The 11,707-nt window shown below is 38.7% G+C and overlaps 1 pseudogene; it reads right to left on the bottom strand.

Annotated features, from left to right (window-relative positions):
- Positions 1 to 6,186: 6,186 nt before the first annotated feature.
- The window catches only part of LOC104675530, a 110,785-nt pseudogene continuing 105,264 nt past the window's right edge, over positions 6,187 to 11,707 (bottom strand).

The following is an 11,707-nucleotide window of genomic DNA, read 5'->3' as shown; positions in this document are numbered from 1 at the left end:
AACTGGGAGGCAGAAATTGGAGTGAGATTGAGCCACTGCACTCCAGGGTGACAGAGTAAGACTTCGTCTCAAAAAAAAAAAAAAAAAAAAAAAAAAAACAAACAAAAAACCTGTAGAATCAAATTAGACTGGGGCTTGAAATACCAAATTAGTTCTCTGCACATCAAATTTAAGAGGCAATTCTTAGCTCAGTGGATCTCAGCTAATCACATTCTAGTTAGGATTAAATGGCCAGTTTGGCTACATGCCTATAATCCCAGCAGTTTGGGAGGCCGAGGCAGGTAGATCACAAGGTCAGGCATTCAAGACCAGCCTCTCCAAGACAGTGAAACCCCATCTCTACTAAAAATACAAAAATTAGCCAGGCGTGGTGGCGGGCATCTGTATTCCCAGCTACTCAGGAGGCTGAGGCAGAGAATTGCTTGAACCTGGCAGGCAGAGGTTGCAGTGATCCAATATTGCACAACTGCACACCAGCCTGAAGACAGACTGCATTTCAAAAAAAGAAAAAAGAAATGTGGCCAGACACCATGTACCATTATATTTGCTTTCAGTATCACAGTCTATCTTCTAAAGAGAGACCTAGACTTTCTTCCCATTACCATAAAGAGTCTACTTTAGGCTGGGTGTGGTGGCTCATGCCTGTAATCCTAGCACTTTGGGAGGCCGAGGTGGGCAGATCACCTGAGGTCAGGAGTTCAAGACCAGCTTGGCCAACATGGTGAAACCCCATCTCTACAAAAATACAAAAATTAGCTGGGCATGATGGTGAGTGCCTGTAATCCCAGCTACTGGATAGGCTGAGGCAGAAGAATTGCTTGAACCCAGGAGGTGGAGGTTGCAGTGAGCTGAGATCTCACCATTGCACTCCAGCTTAGACGACAGAGTGAGAATCTGTCTCGCTCTTGTGTCTCTGTATAGATTTTTTTTTTTTTTTTTTTTTGAGACAGCCTCACTCTGTCACCCAGGCCAGAGTGCAGCAGTGTGATCATGGTTCACTGCAACCTCCACCTCTTAGGTTCAAGCAATTCACATGCTTCAGCCTTCCTAGTAGCAGGGATTGCAGATGTACACCACCATACTCAGCTAATGTTTGTATTTTTAGTAGAGACAGGGTTTTGTCATGTTAGTGTGGCTGGTCTTGAACTCCTGGCTTCAAGTGATCGACCTGCCTCGGCCTCCCAAAGTGCTGGAATTACAGGCATGAGCCACTGCACCTGTCTGTATATGTTTATCTACATATCTTATATCTTTATCTAAATCTAGAGAAAAAAGCATCTGAAAACACCTTGAAATTTGCTTTCAGTATAGCAGTTTATCTTCAAGTCAGATACCTGGTGTTTAATTTTCTTACCCAAAATGTCACTACTTGAGCAAACAAAACATTAAGATTCTATTTCTGCCAGGTACGGTGGCTCATGCCTGTAATCCTAGCGCTTTTGGAGGCCAAGGTGGGCGAATCACCTGAGGTCAGGAATCCCAGACCAGCCTGACTAACATGGAGAAACACCGTCTCTACTAAAACAGCAAAATAAGCTGGGTGTGGTGGCATGTGCCTGTAATCCCAGCTACTCAGAAGGCTGAGGCAGGAGAATCACTTGAACCCAGGAGGCAGAGTTTGCAGTGAGCCAAGATAACGCTGTTGCACTCCAGCCAGGGCAACAAGAGTGAAACTCTGTCTCAAAAAAAAAAAAAAAAAGAAAGAAAGAAAGAAAAAAATTCTGTGTCATGCGTTTGAAATCAAGAGCTCTAAAATTGAGCTCTAAAATCAAGAGCTTTAAAAAGAATTATTTCTCATTTGCAAATTTGTGTTAAGGCCTTCAAGTTGAAGCTAGTTTATCTATGTTTTCACATTCACCAGAATAAGAAAGGCCATTTTTGACTTGGTGATATGACTCTCATGGCCTTAACGCATTTTTGCTAACAAATATGAGCAACAAAAACCAATTCTTTCTTTGAAAACATTAAATGCAGCAAGATGCAGGTCAGAGGATACCTCCATTTGTGTACTCTTATGAATAAAATATAAAGGGCAAATAAGATTTTGCATTTATTGAAGTTTTTCTTTACATTTCTATGAGTACAAAAATACCTATTTATCCTTTGAAGTCCTATATCTTTATTCTGTATGCATATGGAAAAAATGATAGCTAGATTTGTATGTAGATATAAATGGGTAGATAGATGAACACACACGTCGGCCGGGCACAGTAGCTCATGCCTGTAATCCCAGCACTTTGGGAGGCCGAGGTGGGTGGATCACGAGGTCAGGAGATAGAGACCATCCTGACTAACACAGTGAAACCCCGTCGCTACTAAAAATACTAAAAATTAGCCCAGCATTGTGGCGGGAGCCTGTAGTCCCAGGTACTCGGGAGGCTGAGGCAGGAAAATGGTGTGAACCCGGGAGGTGGAGGTTGTAGTGAGCCAAGATCTCGCCACTGCACTCCAGCCTGGGCAACAGAGCGAGACTCCGTCTCAAAATAAAATAAAATAAAATAATAAAAACACATACATAAAGAATTATATGAGTTTGCCTATATAGCTATTTATGTATACAAAAGATATTAATCAACAAACATTTTAAATTTCCCAGCCTACACTGAGGATGCAGATATAAGCTTACTCTCACCTATATGGATCCATACCATCTCAGAATGGAACACAGCCAGACAATGTTGTGTTTAAACAAAGCTTCACATTTAGGTGCATGGCCTGGGAAGTAAGTTTTTGGTAAAGCCATGTAAGACTTAGTTTCAGCTTAGCATTTCAGGGCCCTGCTTCCTTTTTCACCGTTTGCCTATGTGATTCACATTTGCCATTTGGGTCCTGCCTGGATGCCTTCGCTTTCCCAATTTAGCTAATTGACTTATATCCATCTAAGCTGATCATTAAACTCATCTGGGCTGCAGAAGTTGGGAAGGATAATGACCTCTGACCTATTTATGCTGAGGCTTCTCTACAGGACATATGCAATAATGGAAACTACGTTGACATACTTATGTTACCCATTTTCCGTGTATATGTTTTAGACACCTATCTTATATCTATATGTATTTAAAAAAAAAAAGCTGAAGAGTAGGCCAGAGGTGATTTTTATTTTCCATTCAGGCCAGGTAAATCCAATCAGCCATTAACTCAGTGAAGATTTATCTAATCCAAGCCACACACCAAATCACGTTGTGCTAAATGTGAAAATGTTCTCATTACTGGGCACCAGGGTGTTTTAAATTCAGAGTCTACTCACAACAGCCCATCGGGTTCTGTCCATCCAGCTAGAACCCTGCAGATATGCCAGTGGGCCTAATGTTTATCATAAGGAGTTCTGGCCTGATAAGAAGCACCTTTGGTCCTTCAGTGCAGTGTCTCTATCACCTCTTTGAAATGCAGCTGAGTAACATGTATCATTATATTTGCTTTTACTATCATAGTCTCTCTTCTAACAAGAAACCTAGGCTTTTGGCCAGGTGTGGTGGCTCACGCCTGTAATCCCATCACTTTGAGAGGCCGAGGTGGGTGAATCACTTGCGGTCAGGAGTTTGAGACTAGCTTGGCCAACGTGGTGAAACCCAATCTCTACTAAAAATATAAAAAATAGCTGGGCAAGGTGGTGCGTGCCTATAATCTCAAGTACTGGGGAGGCTGAGGCAGGAGAATTGCTTGAACTTGGGAGGTGTAGGATGCAGTGAGCTGAGATAGTACCACTGCACTGAAAGCTAGCGTGACAAGAGTGAAACTCCATCTCAAAAAAATAAATAAGTTTTTTGTTTTTTCTGTACTGTGTTACTTTGCTTAGCATAACATCGTTCAGGTTCATGAATGTTGTTGCGAACAACAAGACTTTCTTATTTTTAAGGGCAGAATAGCATTTCATTGTGTACGTATGCCACATTTTTTTTCTCCATTCACCTATTGATGGACACTTAGGTTGATTCCATACCTTAGCTATTGTCAGTAATCCATTTTTTTCCTCTTTTATCTGTTTTGTTTTGTTTGAGACAGTCTCATTCTGTTGCCCTAGCTGGAGTGCAGTGGTGTGATCTCAGCTCACTGCAACCTCTGCCTCCCAGGTTCAAGTGATTCTCCTGCCCCAGCTTCCTGGGTTTAAGTGATTCCCGTGCCTCAGCCTCCCAAGTAGCTGGGATTACAGGCATGCACCACCATGCCCAGCTAATTTTGTATTTTTAGTAGAGACGGGGTTTCTCCACATTGGTCAGGCTTATCTCCAGCTCCTGACCTCAGGTGATCCACCCACTTCAGCCTTTCAAAGTGCTGGGATTAGAGGCATGAGTCACCACACCCGGCCAAAAGCCTAGGTTTCTTTCTGTGTAAGCCTAGGTTTATTTCTATGTAAAGTGTAAAAAAAATTTAAACTCATAGAAGCAGAGAGTACAATAATGAAAAAAAAAGAAAAATCCCCCATGGGGTTTTTTGTCTAGTTAAGAGAGTTTCTTCATGATCTTTCAAGGATTATATTTTCTTTCATCTTCTGCATCCTCCTGTTTTTCAGCCAATGGATGAAAAAAGTTACAGAGAAGACACATTTGCCTTTTATCCCACTTCACTTCTACTCACTATTAGGCAATATGGTTACAGCTGAGAATAGCAGTTTTCTGGCAGGAAAACCACTTCTCAGCAATAAACTGAAAAAAAGTACAAAACGCTAATAGATTTTTAGAAAAATGAGCATGTGCATCAATAATGGTGGTAAAATAGATTCATTTTGTTAATTTCTATTGAGCTCCCATAATATTTGATCAAAAGCTAGCAAATATACAGCATAAAAGGAATATTATTCTAAATAATAATAGTGCTAATGGTTATTTTGTCAATATAAGTAAAAATATGACCTCACACTAATAGTCTCACCTATGCTTGTAGAACATCAAATACTATTTCATATTTAAAATTTTATTTCATAAAAGTATTCAATTTATATCACCCTCCTTTGCCATTTCAATACCTTCTTCACTTTATGTCAATGGAAAATAGGACAGCAGGTCCCAGGAAAGCACGTGGTGTTATTGTGACTTTTACAATGATCGTGCAGAGCACTTGTTTGGGTGCTACTCACATGTCAAACAGTTATTTGGCTTAAAGTGCTGGTTTTCTATGTTTTTCTAAATTTACTGGTAATATAAAATTCTTAGCTAAGATGACTGTATCTTATTCAAATATGTTTTATGGGATTTCCTTGACATTTAAGTATCTGAATTATCTGGAATATTGAAATTTTCCATGAACCCAAATTGAGTAAACTATAGATAATTTTTTACTGAAAGCTTTTCTGAGGCAGAGTAAGATTTATAACGTTTTATTATAACATGGAAGAAGTGTATTAATCATGTTTTCAGTAATCACTCTGAACACAGCATTTTCAGTTCCCAGTAGGCACCTTGAGTCACTCAGGGGAAATTGATATCTCTGTAAAAAGGCAGAAAAAAATGCTGAGAAAACACTGCACAGCAATGCTTTCCATGTGCACCTATTAGGGTCTTCATTTAATTAGACTGTTATTTGCATGGCTAGATACTTACTGAATTTAGTCATACTATTTTTTAGCAGCTAATGGCATCTGTTACCTATTATTTTATACATTCGGTTTTTTGAAAAACAAATCTTTTGTTAATTTACTCTAAGTTGAGTCTACATTTACAATCTTCACTTTTTCAGTGTTAAAGCAAATCAGAGAAGAGCAATGTGTATATATAGTGTGAATTTTCCTGCCTATCGAAATTCTTCCCTCATTGCCTTTGAAACCCTAGGAATTCACCTATAAAATACTCCTTTTGAATACTTTAGCCAGGATTTCAGATTTGAAGAGGTGAAAAACAATCATTGAGCAAAGCCAAAATCTTGTCTTTGTTTCTTGTTAGTCATCTGGCCATTTCCAAACACATGGCAATTACACCAAGCCATTGAAAAGATGTGATTTTGACTCATTTTATCCCATTTCAAATGTTTTCTCTAATTATTACATTGTTCACATGAATCTAAAAGAAACTATCTACATAACCAATCATGCATTCAAGAAATATTCATGTTAAAGTGTTTACAGCTTAATCTTGAATTACAGTATAGTAGAATCCTCTATAGTTAGAAGTTAATTACTTATAAATTCATTGTTTTAATATGCATTGAGAACCTTCTTAAAAAGCTTTATCACATTCTTTGTACTTGTAAGGTTTATGTTCCATATAAATTCTCATATTTAGTAAGAGTGGAGAGGTGGTCAAAGGCTTTCCCACATTCATCACATTCATAGGGTTTCTCTCCAGTATGAATTATCTTATGCTTATTAAGGTATGAAAAACATCTAAAAGCTTTGCCACATTCTTCACTATGTAGGTTTTCTGTCCAATATGAATTCTCTTACATTTATTAAGGTCTGAGGACCAGTTAAAACCTTTGACATGTTCTTCACATTTGTAGGGTTTCTCTCCAATATGTTTTCTTATGTTTACTAAGGCTTAAGGACCAGGTAAAGGTTTTATCACATTCTTCACACTTGTAGAGTTTCTCTCCAGTGTGAATTATCTTATGTCTACTAAGGTGTGAGGACCGGTTGAAGGCTTTGCCACATTCTTCACATTTGTAGGGTTTCTCTCCAGTATGAATTATTTTATGTCTACTAAGGTTTGAGGATGAAATAAAGGTTTTGCCACATTTATCACACTTGTATGGTTTCTCTCCAGAACGAATTTTCTTATGTGAAAAAAGGGTTGTGGAATGGTTAAAAGCTTTGCCACATTCTCTACATCTATAGGGTTGCTCCTCAGTATAAAGTATCTTATGTGTAGTAAGGTGTGAGGATAGGTGAAAACCTTTGCCACATTCTTCACATTTGTAGGGTTTGTCTCCAGTATGAATTTTCTTATTTGTAGTAAGGATTGAGGATCAGTTGAAGGCTTTGCCACATTCTTCACATTTGTAGGGTTTCTTCCCTGTATGAATGATCTCATGTTTACTAAGGGTTGAGGATGCAATAAAAGATTTGCCACATTTATCACACTTGTATGGTTTCTCTCCAGTATAAATTCTCTTATGTGTATTGAGGGTAGAGGCTTAAAGGCTTTGCCACATTCTTCACATTTGTTGGGTTTCTCGCTAGGATGAATTTTCTCATGTATAGTAAGGGTTGAGAACTGGTTAAAAGCTTTGCTACATTCTATGCATTTGAAAGGTTTTCTTCCAGTATGCCTTATCTCATGTCTGTTTGAATTTGAAAATTGAAAGGCTTTCCCATATTTATCACATTGAAATATTTTTCTCTGGGTAGTTGTTAAACATTGGTTAAGTCCATTATAACCTCTTTTGTGCACCTTACACTCATCCACACTTTCACAGACTTTTTTAAACTCTAAATTGCCATATTCACATTTTTCATATCTTCTCAGTTATCACAATTTGGAAAGAATCTTGTAGGCTCTGCTCTGGACAATGGTCTTGGGCAAAATGAAAACACATAAGTGAAAGAAACAACAAAAACACATTACTTCAACTGCAAGATTCTGATAAATATGGGATACATTTACAAATAAAATTAACCAGGCATGGTGGTGTGCAAATGCCAGCCTCTTGGGAAACTGAGGCAGAGAATTGTTTGAGCCCAGGATGCAGAGATTGCAGTGAGCTGAGATCACACCACTGCACTCCACCCTGGGTAACAGAGCAAGACTTCATCTCATTAAAAAAAAGAAAAGAAAAGAAATTTCCAGACAGGTGTGATGGCTTATGCCTTTAATCCCAACACTTTGGGAGGCCAGGACAGTTGGATCACCTGAGGTCAGGAGATGGAGACCAGCCTGACCAACATGGTGAAACCCCATCTCTACTAAAAATACAAAATATTAGCCAGACATGGAAACAGGTACCTGTAATCCTAGCTACTTGGGAGGCTTAGGCAGGAGAATTGCTTGAACTGTGGAGGTAGAGAATGTAGTGAGCCAAGATCATGCCACTGCACTCCAGCATAGGGAACAGAGTGACACTCTGTCACACACACACACACACACACACACACACACACACACACACACAAATTGCCAATTAAGAAAAAAGAAAAGATAAAAGAAAAACATTGGCACATATATCTTTATTTCTGGCTTCCACATGCTTTTTAGACACTGATTAATGTCTCCCATGACATAAAAGGCTGAAAGAAGTGGTGATATATGTTGGAATGACAGTTTGAGTCTACTGAGTCTAAAGACAAATGTTACAGAAGCAGAGAAACTGTAGTACCCCAAACAGGGAATGGCTGCAGCAAGTGATTACTAATTATTAAAAAAATTAAGAAGCCAATTTCACTAAACAATAAACACAAAATTTAGACAAGACACATCCTAAGAACATATTTGAGAAATTCCCAGAATCTGCAGCCAAGACAATTGATTTCAGACTATGCCAGGACAAAGCTGTATTGTAAAGATTGGAACAGGTAGCTTTCTGTCAATGTCCAAATCTCAATCAAAGATTATAATGTACACAAAATATTAGAGAAACATGGCCCCATGAAAAAAGCATTTCAAAAGCAACTATAAACAGCATATAAAGTAATTTTTAAAATTCCAAATAAATTGAACAGACCAGGGTTGGTGGTCATTCCTGTGATCCCAACACACCGAGAGGCCAAGGTGGGAAAATCACATGAGGTCAGGAGTTTGAGACCAGCCTAGAGAACGTGGTGAAACCGTGTCTCTACTAAAAACACAAAAATTTACTGGGCATGGTGGCATGAGCCTGTAATCCCAGCTGCTTGGGAGGCTGACACACAAGAATTGCTTGAACCTGGGAGGGGATGGTTGCAGTGACTGGAGATTGTATCACTGCACTGCAGGCTGGGCAACAGAGCAAAACTGTCTCAAAAATAAAATAACATAGGCTGGGCACAGTGGCTCATGACTATAATCCCAGCAATTTAGGAGCCCGAGGTGTGTAAATCATTTGAGGTCAGGAGTTCAAGGTCAGCCTAGCCAACATGGTGAAACCCTGTCTCAACTAAAAATACAAAAACTTAGCCAGTCATGGTGGCAAGCACCTGTAACCCCAGCTACTCAGGAGACTGAAGCAGGAGAATCGCTTGAACCTGGGAGACGGAGGTTGCAGTGAGCCGAGAGTGTGCCACTGCTTCCAGCCTGTGCGACAGATAATGACTCCATCTCAGATAAAATAAATAAATAAAATATAATAATATTCAGTAAGTGAAATGGAAACACAGAAAACTACTGAAGATCAGAAAAATGAGGATAATAACAAGAAATATTAAAATAGCAAAAAATAGAAATTTTGGATATAAAAATTACAAAAAGTAACTGAAAAATTTCTTAAAAGAAAAAATGATGTAAACATGAAAAAGCTGAACAAAAAAAACTAGGATACACACAAAGATATTTATAACAAACACACATATAAATAAAATTTCAAAATACACAAATAAGAGAATTTTTGGAGCAGCAATGTAGGCAGAGGTAATGATAAAGAACTTTTGTATGCAACTTAAATTTTACCACATATAAATATATTGTTGGATCTTTTAGAGGTTTTATATAATCTCTGAAGGTATCACTAAGAAAATATCTGTATAGATACACAACAGAAAAATTTAAAAACCTGAAAGCATATTAATACAAAAAAAAAAACAACACAAGGCCGGGCTCGGTGGCTCAAGCCTGTAATCCCAGCACTTTGGGAGGCCGAGACGGGCGGATCACGAGGTCAGGAGATGGAGACCATCCTGGCTAATACGGTGAAACCCCGTCTCTACTTAAAAATACAAAAAAAAAAAAAACTAGCCGGGCGACGAGGCGGGCGCCTGTAGTCCCAGCTACTTGGGAGGCTGAGGCAGGAGAATGGCGTAAACCCGGGAGGCGGAGCTTGCAGTGAGCTGAGATCCGGCCACTGCACTCCAGCCTGGGTGGCAGAGCAAGACTCCGTCTCAAAAAAAAAAAAAAAAAAAACAACAACACAAAAGACAGGAAAATGAGAGACAAAGATACAAGAATCAAATACAACAAATAATAAAATAACATTAGTAAGTTTTTCTCTTTCAAAAAACTATTTAAAATTATATATATAATTATCTTTCCAATCAAGAGAAGTTATTTCAATAAAAAGGTTTATTTAAAATTTTGTGAAATCGGCCGGGCGCGGTGGCTCAAGCCTGTAATCCCAGCACTTTGGGAGGCCGAGACGGGCGGATCACGAGGTCAGGAGATCGAGACCATCCTGGCTAACACTGTGAAACCCCGTCTCTACTAAAAAATACAAAAAACTAGCCGGGCGAGGTGGCGGGCGCCTGTAGTCCCAGCTACTCAGGAGGCTGAGGCAGGAGAATGGCGTGAACCCGGGAGGCGGAGCTTGCAGTGAGCTGAGATCCGGCCACTGCACTCCAGCCCCGGCGACAGAGCGAGACTCCGTCTCAAAAAAAAAAAAAAAAAAAAAAATTTTGTGAAATCAAGATTTAACTTACCTTTCTACAAGACTCAGTTGAGATCTAATAACAACAAAAGACTGAAAGTGGCAAGATGGAATTAGAAATTTCATGCAAATATTAACCAAATGAGAGCAGAAGAGGTCACAATAGTAATATACAAGCTACATCTTAAGTCAAAAACCCATATTTTATAAAATGTACTTTAAGTCAAAACTTAAAAAGACAAAAACACGTTAAACAATATGTAGATTCATTTACTGGGAACCTATGACAAATTTGTTTATAAATATGTGTATTTATATGTGTGTGTCTCAAATTAGGGTTTCAAGTATATAAAGCAAATACTAAGAAAACTGAATAAACACCTAGAGAGAAATAAAATTATAATAGACTATTTCAGTAACCCATTTTCTGTTATAATAATAAAACAAGACAGAAAATTAGTAAGGGAACAGAGGACTAGAAGGCAGTACAAAACAATAATTTCTAATGAAGGTATACACAACACTCCTCAACAACATCAGGATACACAGCCTCTCAATAGTCTACAATTTTCTTCTTTATGGACCACCTGTTTGGCCAAAAACAAAGTCTTAACTCATTTTTTAAAGCTGAAAATTAATAGATTCCTTTCTATGACAAAAATGGAATTAGAGTATAAAACAATAATACAAATAATTAATAAATTTACAAATATTTAGAAATGATACAACACATATGCTAACAACCACTAAGATAAATATTGATGACATTATGGAAAATAAAATGAGCCAGCCACAACAGACAGATATTGTATAAGATATATAAAGCAGGCTGGGCGCGGTGGCTCACGCCTGTAATCCCAGCACTTTGGGAGGCCGAGGCGGGCGGATCACGAGGTCAGGAGATCGAGACCATCCTGGCTAACACGGTGAAACCCCGTCACTACTAAAAATATAAAAAATTAGCCGGGCACTGTGGCGGGCGTCTGTAGTCCCAGCCACTCGGGAGGCTGATGCAGGAGAATGGCGTGAATCCGGGAGGCGGAGCTTGCAGTGAGCTGAGATTGCGCCACTGCAGTTCGGCCTGGGTGAAAGAGCGAGACTCCGTCTCAAAAAAAAAAAAAAAAAAAAAAAAACAGTTATGCTCTTTGAAACCGAAAACAATGTAGTGTTTGAAAAGTGCCATGAAATGGGAAGAATTGGTAGTTGTTTCATGTGTAGTGAGATTTAGCTTTGCAAGATAAAAACATTCTAGTGATATGTTGCATAATAATGTCAATATAATTAATAT

The sequence above is a fragment of the Rhinopithecus roxellana genome, chromosome 12 (assembly GCF_007565055.1).
Source record: "Rhinopithecus roxellana isolate Shanxi Qingling chromosome 12, ASM756505v1, whole genome shotgun sequence".
NCBI classification, from domain to species: Eukaryota; Metazoa; Chordata; class Mammalia; order Primates; family Cercopithecidae; genus Rhinopithecus; species Rhinopithecus roxellana.
The sequence above is the reverse complement of the archived record's forward strand: the minus strand, read 5'-3'. Positions and strand labels throughout refer to the sequence as shown.